The sequence below is a fragment of the Panicum virgatum genome, chromosome 3N (assembly GCF_016808335.1).
Source record: "Panicum virgatum strain AP13 chromosome 3N, P.virgatum_v5, whole genome shotgun sequence".
In the NCBI taxonomy this organism is placed as follows: Eukaryota; Viridiplantae; Streptophyta; class Magnoliopsida; order Poales; family Poaceae; genus Panicum; species Panicum virgatum.
Window position 1 is genome coordinate 30,339,553 of NC_053147.1, and position 14,787 is coordinate 30,354,339.

At 47.0% G+C, this 14,787-nt stretch overlaps 1 pseudogene; it reads right to left on the minus strand.

Moving 5' to 3' along the window:
* Positions 1-328: 328 nt before the first annotated feature.
* LOC120665640 lies at positions 329-2,345 on the minus strand (annotated as a pseudogene).
* Positions 2,346-14,787: the final 12,442 nt, after the last annotated feature.

The window sequence follows — 14,787 nt, forward strand, 5'->3', positions numbered from 1 at the left end:
TACTCATTACAGTTTACAGATTCAACCCGTTCGCTTCTGCTGGCTGTGTGTTGCAGGTGTTTGAGATTGTATCTATTTTATTAAGCAAAACAAAAGAGCTCGTTTGATCAGCCTCCAAAGGTGTGGTGCATTTGAGATGATGATAAGGTCTGGATTGTATGGTCTACTAGAAATATTGGCGCGCTAACGCCGCACTTGCAGGTTATATGCGTGTATATAGTTGTGTAACATGTGAGGGATCATTTGCTATAGCATAGAATGTGCCGGACATGGTATGATGGTGGGTGACAGGGCAGTAAGTAGACTGACAGTAAGTAGACTGCCATAATGAATGGACAACTCTAATTTTTACTATTGAAAATAAATATGATAGTTCTTTGTTCATATACAGCAGGTGAGCCTCATCAAACTTAATAGATGGTGATGTCTAACAGGAAAAAAAATACTGCAAATGATCATTTTCCTGTACATTCTTGATCTGAAGCACGAAAAAAGATACATGCAGCAAACTATCTCGAAGCAGGAACTCTATGCCTTCGATTAGCAAGCAACACAGCATATAGAGGAAAAAGCCTGCACCAAATGTGAAGATATTAAATGCAATGATATTCACAGCCCTGGTTCAATTCGACAAATGAATGAGTCCATGCAGTGTGCTTCTTGAACTCCGGATTACTATAACAATGTGTGCTGGCATACATCAACCACCCTGCACAATAGAATCGTGTTTAGGATAAAGATAACTCCTATCTGGCTTATAGCGGGCTTTGAATGTCTTAGGTAGCCAAGCTACTAATGATCTGAATGGTCCATTTTTTCTATTGTGCATAGTAGTTGCTAACATCACCAACTGTTCAGTTGGTGATGTTAGCTCCAGAATGACAGTTCAGTTGGTGATGTTGGCTCTAGAATGACAAAGTAAATAAGCTCAGTTTCCTACCTATCCTTCAGTAAAGATTGAGTCTTAAAATCAGTGATAGGAACTCACTGAGTCACCCAACTACTTGCGATTAGTCAAGCAAACACATTTTCAAAACTTTGGGTGTCTGGTTCTTGAAAAAGCATCTACTAAGCCAATATAATTCATCCAGTAAATTAACCCTAAATGATCCTTAGTACATTGAAAAAACAAAGGAATATTCGTATTCAGGAAGCAAATATTGGGCAATTGGATAAGGATATCACATAATGGCATATACAGATTAGTATTCCGCGTAATGAAAGACAAATATCCTACTTCATATTATATTTCTATATATATATATATATATAGATTCCATTACAGTTCTAACAGGCCTTACACTAATTTTTGGGGTGAGGAGAGGTCGTGGTACCAAACAAGTTTACCAGTACGGCATCAAGTGTGGGATATATATACCAAAAGAAAAGAACTTGATTGAAATTCGCTATTTTTATGCCACTTTAGATGTACTGCTCATTGCATGAACAAACTTAAACACCATGTCTAAACCACAAGGCACAAACATTTTGAATATATTGACCACCAATAGCTGGTAATAAAATCAGAGAAACCACAGCATCACTTACCTTTGAATAAGCTCCTAATTATCCACAACAACAACAACAACCAGAACATCAATAGTAATGGCACTCATTTCCTTCTTCTGAGTGATTGCAAATCGTCTTGACATCGCAACATTGTAAAATCTCCTCATATGCTCAGACAATCGATGTATCGCACCAAGGTTGCCTACAGCTGATAAACGCAGCATTATAGCATCAAACTTCTTGTATGAAAGTTTGATGTCACGGTTTATAACCTCATCTAGAAGAGCACTTGCATCTTCTGCTCTCCTGCAGTCAAACAGACCATCAATCATTATTTCGTAGGTATCAATAGCACGTCTACATCCCCTTCTGTCCATCTCATGCCAGATATCTAAAGCTCTATGTGCCTCTCCCATCTCAAAGAACATCACCATCAGCATGTTATAGATATGAACACTGGGCTCGCAATGCGGCCTCTATCATTCTCTCAAGTGCATCCTCAGCCTTTCGAAGACTGCAGAGAACCTTAAGAAAGCAATTGTAGGTGACAATGTCAGGAGGAAATCCAGCCTTTCTCATCTCCTCCAACACACGATAGGCAGCATCCAGTTTACGCACCAAGCACATCCCTTCAATCAAATCTTTGTAAGTCGAAACATCAGGCATACACCCACTACTTCTCATATCTGAAATCAGCTCAAAAGACTCCTCCATCCGATCAGCCTTTGCTAGCGCAACAATCATAATCGAATAGACCTTGGCTGTGGGTGATGATATCGTTGATCCTTCAGTCCTCATGAAGCCCCTCAGTCCTCAGGGAGGCGGCGAGCGTGCCGGGCTGCGAGTGCATGCCGTCGGAGAGGTCGAGGCGGTACCACTGCTCCGACGCCAGGCTGAGGACGCTGCCATCCGGCAGGTGGCGTACGTCCGCCACCTGCAACACGGGGCGCCACCTCGACGGCGGCGACCTCCACAGCGCCGCCACGGCCCCGTGCGGATCCGGCCGCCGCCGCCGTGGCCCCGCGCGGAGAAGGCCGGAGATGGAAGAAGGTCGCGCGGCGGCGACGACCTCGCGGTCGGTGACTTGGAGCCCAGAGGAAGCGCAGGCGTGGGGGAGGCCGGAGCACCACCGCCGGAGAAGGAACAAGAAATCCGGTCGCCGCCCCTGCAAGCTCGCCGTGCGCTGGAGTCATGCCCGCCCGCCAGCTGCCGCAGCCCTAGGCATGCCGCTGCTCCTTGTCCTGGGCGCGCCGCAGCTCGGCGGCGAAGGACGGGCCGCGCGCGGAGGGAGTTGCCGCCGGATCTGGCCGGCCCCTGCTTCCGCCATAGCCGACGTCGCCGTGGGCCTCTGTCTCCGCCGGCGGGCAGGCGAGCGAGCAGATCCGCCCCGGAGAGCTTGGGAGCGCGCCGAGCGTGGGGGTGGCGCTACTCGCTGCCGGAGAGGAGGAGGGAGAAGGAGGCGGCGGATCCGGCCGCGGCAGATCTCGAGCAAGCTCGCCAGCGGCGAGGGGGCTGCGAGGCCGACGGAGAGAGGAGGCTTGGGGGCGGCGCGCCGTGGAGAGACAGGGGGGCAGGGGTGGATGGGGAAAGAAAAATGAGGAGAGAAGAAAAGTGAGTTATGTGCCAGTGTCTCGCGTCCTCGATTCGGTGAAGAGGCAAGAACGTCACCCCTGGACCCGGGGCGACCAAGCGGCGGCCGCCTGACCTGTGCTGCGCGTAAAGCGAACGCGAGTGAGTGGAGTCTATCAGTTTGGTGGACACGCGGCGCAGTAGGAGTGGGCAAAAGCTGAGAGGCTCCCACAGAGCTCCTTTGGTTCCGCGATATGGATCTACATAATTTTACCCGTAAGCATATGGAACATCGTTTTTATAACGTAACCACTGTGATTTATCCTTGACAAGGAAATCCACATACCACCCTAGAAACTGTGAGGCCCCGTGGCCGTCGGCGATCACCGGCGACGTGAGATCAAGCACAAGACATCGGATTCGACACGGGGAGGGCGGCGATCCTGACCCCAGTTCTCTGCCTCGAGTTCAAAACAAAAATGATAGCTGTCTTACACGACTCGATCGACTCATTTAATAACGCTAGCCTCAGACCGACACGCAGGTCCCACTCCACACGCTATGCGCGCGTTCCCCAGTACGTAATGCAATACACAAAACGGAATACACCTTCTACGCCACCATCGGCCTGACATTTGCCCCAGCCGGAACACTTGCTTGTCCCCAAGCAAGAGCTGCTCGAAACCTGGTCTTGAGCACGTAGTAGTCCTCCCATGTAGCTGAGGCAGCAGGTACATCGGTCCACTTGATCAACACCTGAGGAACAACACAATTTCCCTTCTTAACGAGGCGACGATCCAGAATTTCCTCTGATTGCACCTCCTCGGCATCCAACGAGACTTGGTGGGGCAGCTCCGAGAACACCAGAGTGTGATCTAGTACAAAGGACTTCAACTGCGAAACATGAAAAGTTGGGTGAATCAACGACGAAGCTAGTAAATCGAGTTTGTAAGCAGCGGGGCTGATCCGTTCCAGCAATGTGTAGAGACCAAAGTATTTCATGGCAAGCTTCGGATATGGGCGATTGACCAGGGACGACTGAGCATACAGTTGCAGCTTCAAGAGGACCTTATCCCCCACCTGAAACACGACTTCAGATCTGTGGCGATCAGCCGCCTGTTTCATACGATTTTGCGCACGAAGAAGCTGTTCTTTCAGGATGCCCAAATGAGTAGCTCTGTCTTGCATGAATTCAGACATTGATGGCTCGGTGGAAGAAGACATGGCCGGAGAGACCCCCAAGTCAGGATCATATCCATACAAAGCTTTGAATGGAGAGCAACCAATTGTTGTGTGGAAATTGGTATTGTACCAAAACTCGGCTTGAGCAAGCTAGGCATGCCATTTCTTGGGAGCATCACTGACTACACACTTTAAGTACATCTCCAAACACCGGTTAACGCGCTCGGTTTGATCGTCAGTCTGGGCATGGTAAGCAGTGCTGAAAAGCAATTGCACCCCCACCAACTTGAACAATTATGTCCAAACTGAACTGGTGAAGATCTTATCTCTATCAAAAACCATTGTCTTTCGAAGACCATGCAACTTAACCACCCCATCATACAGCACCCGGGCCACAGAGAGAGCAGAGAAAGTATGTTTTAGAGGAAAGAAATGAGCATATTTGGATAGCCGATCCACCACAACCAGGATAATAGAAAACCCATCAAATTTGGGCAAACCTTCCACGAAGTCCAAGGAAATGTCCTGCCATATGCCCTGAGGAATTGGGAGGGGTTGGAGCAACCCTGCTGGTCTGGTATTCAGGTGTTTTGCTTGTTGACAGATTGAACATTGTTGAATAAAAGTTTCCACATGTTGCTTGAGCCCCTTCCAAGAGAACAACCTCTCCACTCTTTGATATGCGGCACATTGGCCAGAATGGCCCCCAACAACACTAGAATGGAGAGCAGTAATAATCTTGGTCTGCAACCCTGAATTATCACCAACCCAGATCCTGTCTTTGAATCGGATGATACCTTGGCGCAATGAGTATCCTTGCTCATCAGGGTTATGGACAGCCAATCGAGCCAATAAATCATGTGCTTGACTCTCAGTGGCATAGGAATTGGCCACCTATTGCACCCAAACTGGTTGAGCCACATAAACTGCTTGAATGGCTCCTAGATGGCCTACTCTTGAAAGAGCATCTGCAGCTAGATTATCCCTGCCCTTTTTGTAAACCACTCTGAATTGTAATCCCATCAATCGGGTCATAGCCTTTCTCTGCAGCTCTGAATGCAAATTCTGTTCCATGAGAAAAGACAAGCTCTTGTGGTCAGTATTGATAAGAAATTCATTCCTTTGCAGATATGGCCTCCACTTGCCTACTGCCATAATGAGAGCTAAGAACTCTTTTTCATAAATGGAGAGATGTTTATGGACTTCTCCCAGAGCCTTACTCAGAAAAGCTATAGGTTGTCCTTTCTGCATGAGCACAGCACCAATGCTCGCATCTGAAGCATCAGTTTCAACTTCAAACACTTCTTGAAAATTAGGCAAGACCAAGACTGGTGTGGAAGACATAGCATGCTTCAGAGTATCAAAAGCTTGTTGAGCAGCTGAAGACCAGACAAACTGATTTTTTTGAAGTAATCTGGTTAATGGTTTAGCAATTAATCCATAGTGCTTTACAAACATCCTATAATATCCAGTGAGGCCCAGAAAACCCCTAAGCTCAGTAACAAAAGTTGGAGTGGGCCACTGAATCATGGCCTCAGTCTTATTAGGATCAGTTGCAACTCCTTGTGAAATGATATGGCCCAAGTATTCAATCTGGTGTTGAACAAAAGAACATTTGCTGAGTTTCATGTAAAGTTGATGCTCCCTCAGCTTGGCCAATACTTGCTGTAAGTGACTGACATGAGTCTCAAAGGAAGGACATTAAATCAATATATCATCTAAAAAGACCATCACAAATTTCCTCAGGAATGTGGCCAGGACATCATTCATGATGCATTGAAAGGTGGCAGGTGCATTGGTAAACCCAAATAGCATGACCTTGAAGTGATACAGCCCTTGATGTGTCTTGAAAGTAGTCTTGTGTTCATCCTCATGGGTCATTCTTACTTGATGGTAACCAGATTTCATATCCAACTTTGTAAAATATTTACTGCCAGCCAATTCCTCCAAGATCTCCTCAATAATAGGCACAGGAAACCTGTTCTTGATGGTTAAGGCATTCAGCCTCCTAAAATCCACACAAAATCGCCAGCTACCATCCTTTATCTAAATAAGCAAGATTGGAGAAGCAAAAGGACTGATACTTGGAACAATGAGTCCACTGGCCAACATCTCTTGAACCTATCTTTCAATTTCATCTTTTGTGTTGTGGTGAATACCTGTAGGGTTTGGAGTTCACTGGCACAGCCCCAGGGATCAGAGGGATAGTATGATCATAAGTCCTGGAAGGAGGGAGTGTTTTGGGGTCTGAAAAGACATCCCTGTAGGTGTTCAAAAGGGTCTGAATTTCAGGTCTTGTGGAAGAAAGGTGGTCCTCTGTGTCCTTGGAAACTAAAACACAAGGCCATATGTCATTTCCTTTGTACCATTTTAGTAATTGTGATGCAAAAAGAGACTGAACACCCTGAGTAGGAGTGATCCCTTGAAGTTGGACAAACTGCCCATGATGTAAAAATTCCAGAGTTTTGTTGTGCCAATCATAGCCCAGTATAGCATCAAATGCTCCCAAATGCAAGACCCTCATATCAGTCTGAATAGTGTGCCCATCACACCACCATGTTAATTGTGGGACATATGAATTTGAAATCATAACCTCTCCATTGGCAACTCTAACTTGCTTGGGCACCGTGGGAACAGGAATAATGCCTACTGTAAGGATCGATGGACCAAGAGGGGGGGTGAATTGGGCCTTTTTCAATTTCTAAAACAAAGTAAAGCAACCTTAACCTATGCAATGCTAGTAGGGCACCAATTCACCAACCGGATAACTAAGCTACCTACACAAGCTAAGAGAGATAAAAACAAAATAAAGCCTAGCAAAGTAGAGCTAAGTTATGATCTCTAAGTCAAGCACATGAGTAAATTGCATGAAAGAAAATGCTTGAATAAAGAGAGTGGACAAGAGACGACCGGATTTTTTCCCGTGGTATCGATGTGTTAGCACACACCCCTAATCCACGTTGTGACACTCACAAAGAGTATTGTCACCTCCCAAGTCACCGAGACGAGGGCGCTCACTAAGAGTCTCCGTTCACCATCCCGGTGTGGTGGAGATCAAGCCACGTACAATATTCTTCTCCGGGCTCCCACAATCCTTGGCAAGCTCCGCGAGAAACACCTCGATCACCAAGATCGCCTAGGTGATGCCAATCACTAAGAGTAATAAGCTAAGGCCTTCACTTGAGCAAGAACCGATCACCAAGAACGGATGCACACTAGCTTCTCTCTACTCAAATCCTTAATCTTGCTTCTTGATTGATTGAATGCACAAGTATGTAAATGATGAAGCTCAAGGTGGCTCTTGACTATAGTATGAGTGTATGGATGTTGCCTGGTGTCAAGAGTGGGCGAAATGACCCATTGGAGGGGTATATATAGGCAGCTCACACAAATAGAGCCGTTGGAGAAAAGCTGCCAGAAAACTGCGTAGCGCCGGTTAATCCGACGTCCCTCCAATAGTCATCGTCGGTTTAACCGGTGAATGTAATCTGCCCCTTCTGAAAACTAGCCGTTACAACTTGGGCAAATTAACCGACGTATCATCGGTTTAACCGGTGAGTGTAGTTGTCCACTGAACCACTGAAAAACCAAGTCTCTGGACAACTGCACCGACGTTAACTCAAACCTATCGTCGGTTTAACCGGTGAGTACAACTTCTGAATTCCTTTGAAAAACCATCTCACTGGTCAATTGTACCGACGTCTTGATTCAAACATCGTCGGTTTAACCGGTGTATAGAACTTGAAATACCCTGTAAAAACCAACTCTGGACTAATGCACCGACGTTAAATTCAAACACGTCGGTTTAACCGGTGTATTGAGTTTGTCCTGACTCTGCTGACTTCGTTTAACCGACGTATAGAAAATTGAGAGCGTCGGTTAAACCGGTGTATAGACTTTTTCTGATTTTGTCTTTTCTGATTTGAGTCTTGAATGAAATCCAAATATTCTTGAGATCTAGTTTGAGAACCACTTATTTGAACTTCTAGAAACCTGAGTGACCATAGTGTGCATCCATTTTCAAATGACCATGTCCATGCTCAAGTTACTCAGGCTTAACCCCTCTTAATAGTGCGATCACTACAAAACTATAAAACCTATACTAACCTAAGTGTCCTTCTCAACCTTGTGACACTTAGGACTAGAAAGATCCTTAGCCTTGACATATATAAGTTGAAAACCGAGATCGCCTTTTTGAATAACCGAAATTGAGGGGCCTCTTTTGACATATGACCAAATGAGCGATAATGATCTATTAAGCTGCACAAACTCATTAGTCACAATAATGGTTGTCATTAATCACCGAAACATACCTTGAGGGCCTAGATGCTTACAATCTCCCCCTTTTTGGTGATTGATGACAACACAAACATAAATAACGAGAGAGCGAGAAAGATAAAACAGGATAAACACAAGCAAACTCGAAAGTAGGACCAAAAAGCTCAACGGCTCAAACGAAATCCATAGATATGTCTCAAAGAACGGCATACTCAAGCGACAAATGTACATATCCATGAATTAACACCAAAAGGATACAAAGACGATAAGCAAGGTCCTGAAACTACGAGCTCTCTCTAGCTCTACCCTCCCCCTAACTCTGAGGCTCCCCCTAACACCTCTCCCCCTTTGGCATCAAAGCACCAAAAGGCGAGCTACGGGTCGTGCTGTCGTGGTACGGCGAGGAAGCGGTCCGGGTCATCGTCGTCGTCGTCAGACGGAGAACCCTCACCCTCGGTGACAGACGGAAGCTGCTGGTCTGGGTCTGAGCTCACTGGGGGAGTGACTGTCGTGGAGGCTCTCGTGCTGGCACTGCCTGGTAGAGGATCCGTAGAAGTCGTAACCGGGTCAGCAGAAGAAGTATCAATATCTGAAGAAGTGACCGCTGAGGCTGCCGGCTGCGTCGACTGTGGAAGCAGGGACTCCTCTACTGCTCCTCCCCCTGAAGGTGCTGCCTGAAGTGAGGAAGGGAGGGCGACCGACTGAACCGCTGACGGTGAGTCCTGAAAGAGTGTGGTCGCTGGCAGTGGTGAAAAGAGCGGACGACCGGCAGACCCAAAGAGTGCGACATCGAGAACGTGGTCTCCGGTGTCGCTGTGGTAGCTGGAGCTGCAGTAGGGGCTGGAGGAGGAGGAGCTGGTGTGACTGTAAGCTGAGGTGCTCCTACACCCTGAAGTCCGGGCTGCTGCTGCTGTGGGGCGAGTCCGGTGTGAGAGTAAAGCTGGGAGATCATCCCGAACACCGCCATCATGCCCTGCTGCATCTGCTGGAACTGAGCGTCTGTCCTCTGTGAAACTCTGTCAATGAGGCCGACAAAACGCTCCTCTGTCGCTGCACGCTCACGGGCTGCCTCTCTCTGAATAGCTGCAATCTGGGCCTCATGGGCTCTCCTGGCCTCCTCCTGAGCAAGTCTGTCCTCCCTCTGCTGAGTCACGAGCTGCTGTAGTAGTGCAGTGAGCTCGGACGGCTGAGTCACCTGAGACTCAGAGACTGTAGCAGCTGCTGAAGTCGGAGGAGCTGGCTCTCCGGAACCTCTTGCCTCGTGGTCGTGACTGGCTGGGGCAGCTGAAGGAAAGTACTCTATGTCGTCGGAGGAGTCTGACTCAAGCTCAGACTAGTGAATCTCATCATCTCCCCCGGGAAGCTGTGCCTCTGCTGCCAGGAGTGCCTCATCCTCCTCTGCCACTCGTGCCTGAACCTCTGGTGACAGTCGAGCCATCGCTGCTCTATCTGCGTGTCTGCCCCTCCTCCTGTCCTGTGGAGCTGTGGGTCGGTAGACAGGGAACCTGGGAGCCTCGCCGTGACGGTAAGGGGCGCTGATGGGTGACTCTGCTGGCACTATCATAGAGCATATGTAACTGATCCAGTGCGCATAAGGAAACTGTCGCACCACACCCATCCCATCAGTGATTACATCCTCGATCTCAGCCAGAATAAAGTCAACTATATCAAATGGCTCGTGAGTGAGGATGTGTAGGAGCTAGAGCTGCTGCAAGCCTGTGAACCCCTCTGGGTAGCCACTCCTCGGTAACAGAGTCCTCCGGAGTGCCATGTGAACAGCGTAAGCCTCTGGAGTCAGCAAGCTCGGCACTCTAGCGTAAGAGGCTGGGAACGGCTGGCGGAAGCACTGAGTGATCGCCTCGTGGGAAGGAGCAATCCCGCCAACCATTGCCCTGCGGGGTGGATCTGAGTCCCCGTAAACCCTCTCGTGCAGCGAGACGTCGACCAGGTCAACTCCAAGTATACCAGCAATGGTCGCCCTCGACAAACCAAAGTCTTGCCCTCCAAACATGAAGTGCACGGCTCTGCGCTCGGGAGCTATCCAAGCTGTGGCGTAGAACACTCTGACCCAGTCCTCGATATAATGGTTCTGCTCCATCTCTAGCAGCCTGGGCAGTCCTCTGAAGTGAGCGACGTGTGCTCTCACATCTGCTCCCCCTGCGGCTGTCCTCAGTGAGACCCAGTCAAGAACCCTGTGCTGGAAGATCCGGTGGCCCCTCCGCTGGAAAGTCTCGTAGAAGCTGGCCTGTAGCAGAGTCCAGAACCTCCTGTCGACTCTGCTGTCTCGAGTCACTGGGAACCAGACCTCCTCCTCAACACTCCACCTGAGCCTCTTGACCTTGGCCGCATTGGCTCGGGTCAAGTTCTGGAGCATCACACCTGGCTCCAGACGCACAACAGTGTCCATACGGAACACTGCGTGCTCGGCCTCTAGGGCCTCGGCTCTGCGAGCTGCCGCTGCTGCTGCTGCTAACCTGCTTTGTTGCGTATCACCACCCCATGTTCATCTTGCTTGTTTCGAAAGACCCACTTGGTGCCGATGATGTTCTTGTCTTTCGGAGGAGCTTCGAGGACCCAAACTTCATTGCGGGTGAAGTTGTTCAACTCATCTTGCATGGCCATCACCCAATCCGAGTCCTCAAGCGCTTCCTCTATGCTAGTGGGTTCAATACAAGAAACAAACGAGTGATATTCGCAAAATGAAGCATGTTTAGAGCGAGTTCTTACTCCCTTTGATGGACTACCAATGATTTGACCAATTGGATGATCCTTGGAGATGCGACCATGCTTCACTAGCGGTACTTGCGTGGATGCTTGTTGGAGTGGATCATGGGTGACTTGTGCTTGTGGTGGAACACTTTGCTCTTCTTGTTCTTGAACTTGGGGTGTTGGCGTTGGCACATCTTCTTGACGTTGTGTATCATCTTTTTCTTGATCTTCATCCACTTGGGGCGCCGTGGAGGTGCTTGGTGTAGATGAGGAAGGTCCCCCCCTTGATCATTGCCTTCATGCACCTCTTCCGACTTGACATCCCCAATGGACATATTCTTCAAAACTTCATCAATCTCCTCATCACCTACATTTTTATAGCCAACAACCTCCTCTTGGGAGCCATTAGATTCATCAAACTCCACATCACATGTTTCTTCAACTAACCCGGAGGTTTGATTGAATACTCTATATGCTTTGGAGTTTGATGCATAACCAAGAAAGAAACCTTCATCACATCTACTTTCAAACTTACCGAGCCTTTTCTTCTTGTAGATGAAGCATTTGCAACCAAAGACTCGAAAGTATGATATATTTGGTTTCTTCCCGGTGATGAGCTCATATGGAGTTTTCTTGAGGAGTCGGTAAGGATATACTCGGTTGGATGCATGACACGCCGTGTTGATTGCTTCCGCCCAAAACTTCTCGGACGTGCCATAATCATCCAACATTGCTCTAGCTAGGGTGATGAGTGTCTTGTTCTTTCTTTCCACCACTCCATTTTGTTGAGGTGTGTAGGTGGCGGAAAACTCATGCTTGATGCCCTCTTCATCGCACCATTCTTCAATCTTCATATTTTTGAACTCGGTGCCGTTGTCACTCCGGATCTTCACAATTGGAGAGTTGTACTCCCTTTGAGCTCTTCTTGCAAAAGTCTTGAAGATTTCCGGAGTTTCACCCTTATCGCCTAAAAACATGACCCAAGTGTAACGTGAAAAATCATCAACAATTACTAGGCAATAGAGGTTACCACCAATGCTCTTGTATGTAGTTGGACCAAAGAGATCCATGTGAAGAAGCTCGAGCGGTTTGGAGGTAGACAACATCGTCTTGATCGGATGATGTGTTGCAACTTGCTTCCCGGCTTGGCATGCTTTACATAGCTTGTTTTTGTCAAACGTGACATCCTTCAAGCCGGTGATCATCCCTCTCTTGTGGGCTTTCTTGAGGTTGCTCATGCCAATATGAGCAATTCTTCTATGCCAAAGCCACCCAAGAGAAGACTTGGTGAAGAGGCATGTCATGGTGCTTGTTTGCTTTGAATAGAAGTCCACTAAATAGATGTTGCCATGCCTAAACCCCGTGAATACCATTGACTTGTCTTCTTTAAGAGTTACTATAACACCATTCTTGTCAAAGGTACACGTTAGTCCAAGATCACACAATTGAGCAATAGAAATGAGATTGAAACTAAGTGCATCTACAAACAAAACATTTGAAATGGATAAATCTTTAGAGATAGCTATTCTACCCAAACCTAAAACTTTTCCCCTTGAGTTATCACCATAGGTGACATGTTCATGATCGCCGGGGTCTTCAAGGGAGGTGAACATGCTATCATTGCCGGTTATGTGTTGAGAGCAACCGCTATCAAGTACCCAATGTTTTCCACCGGCTTTGTAGTTCACCTACACACATGAGAATTCACTTTTGAGTTTTAGGAACCCAAACAAGCTTTGGGCCTTGCACATGTGTGACAAGAGCTTTTGGGACCCAAAGTTGCTTGGGGAGCTTCTTCTTTGACTCCTTAGTGAGTTTGCCAATGAATTTGGCCTTCACCTTGCCCTTCACTTTACTCAAGAGAAAATGGTTATTTTGAAACATTGAGGAGTAATTCTTGGGTAATTTAGGAAGAGAACGTGATGGTAAAGTGCACTCCCTAGTGTGGTGCCCGGTGACTTGGCAATGTTGGCAATATGATCCAACTTCCTTGATGAAGCTAATCTTTATCTCCGGAGAAGGAGTAGTAGCTATGTTTGGCTCCGGAAATGAACCAAGACCTCTCTTGCCATAGTCACGGGCATTGTTGAAGAGAATCTCTTTGTGGATGTATTCTCCTCTTGAGAGCTTCTCCACACTACTCTTGAGGCTTGCAATTTGATCCATTAATTCCTTTTCCCTAGAAGGTGCAAGCTCGGGCAAAGCATTAGTAGCATTTGCATTAATGAGTAGGTCATCACATGAAGTAGAAGCATTGACCTTCTCAATAGTTTCATGAGCAAAGTTCTCAAGACTTGGGTCAATTGCTTCATAGGCAAATTCAAGTTCTTGATACTTGTGAGCCAACTCCCTATGCTCTTGTTTAAGCTTTTTGTGGCTCTCTTCAACTTGCTTAGCAAGTACAAGTGACTCATTGTGCTTTTTAAGCAAGTCATTGTATTTGCCAAGCAAATCGGAGTGGGCAAGCTCTAACTTGGCACGAGTGCTCTCAAGAACCTTGACTTTGCCCTTTTCCCTCTTGATAACGGATGTATACTCATTAATGAGGTTAGCAAACTCATTAGGGTCAAGCTCATCATCACTATCATTTTCACTCTCACATACCTTAGAGTTACCTTTGGCCATGAGGCACATTGGAGGTGGAGGTAGTGATGGTTCTTCTTTTGTGAGGGCGATGGTGACTATGTCTTCTTCATCATTTGACTCTTCGCTTGATGAGACATCGGTCACCCACTCTTATTTTTCCACCAAGAAGCTTCTCTTGGTGTGCCCTTTCTTCTTTGGGAAGAGCTTGGTCTTCTTGTCATGGCTCTTTTTCTTCCCAAGTCTCTTGTTCTTGTTTTTCCTTTCTTCTTCTTCTTCATTGCTTGAATCATGGCGATGCTTGCTCTTGTTGTCCTTGTTTCTTTTGTCCGGCTTGGGGCAATTTGGACGGATGTGACCTTTTTCTCCACAATTGTAGCAAATTTTGTTCTTGACATCCATTGACCGGAACATTCCCTTTTTTGAGTCAAAGTTGAAACCCTTCTTGTTGATCTTGTCATTCAAGCGGGTGAACTTTCTCATCATGAGAGCAAGCTCTCCATCATCTTCAACATCGGATGAGCTTTCATGATGATCATCTTCTTCATTGCTTGAGCTTGAATCTTGCTTGATCATCTTGAGCTTGCGGGCTTTGTTTGCCTTGGTCTTTAGAGCAATTGATTTGCTTGAAGTTGGCTCTTCGGACATACCAAGGATACTCATCTCATGAGCGCGAATTTCGCCCACAAGTTCTCATACTTCCATTGTGTCAAGATTCTCCTTTTGAAGCATAGCATTGATGATGTTATACTTGGGCTTCGGGAGGAGCATGAGAATCTTACGATTGATGGAGGCACTGTCAATTTTGGATATTTCAAGTGCATTAATGTCCTTGACAATGACATTCAAGCGAGAGTACATATCATTGCAATTTTCATGAGTTAGCATTTTAAAAGAATCATACTTAGCTCTAAACAAGTGATATTTTTGCTCACGAACTTTAGTGGAGCCTTCATG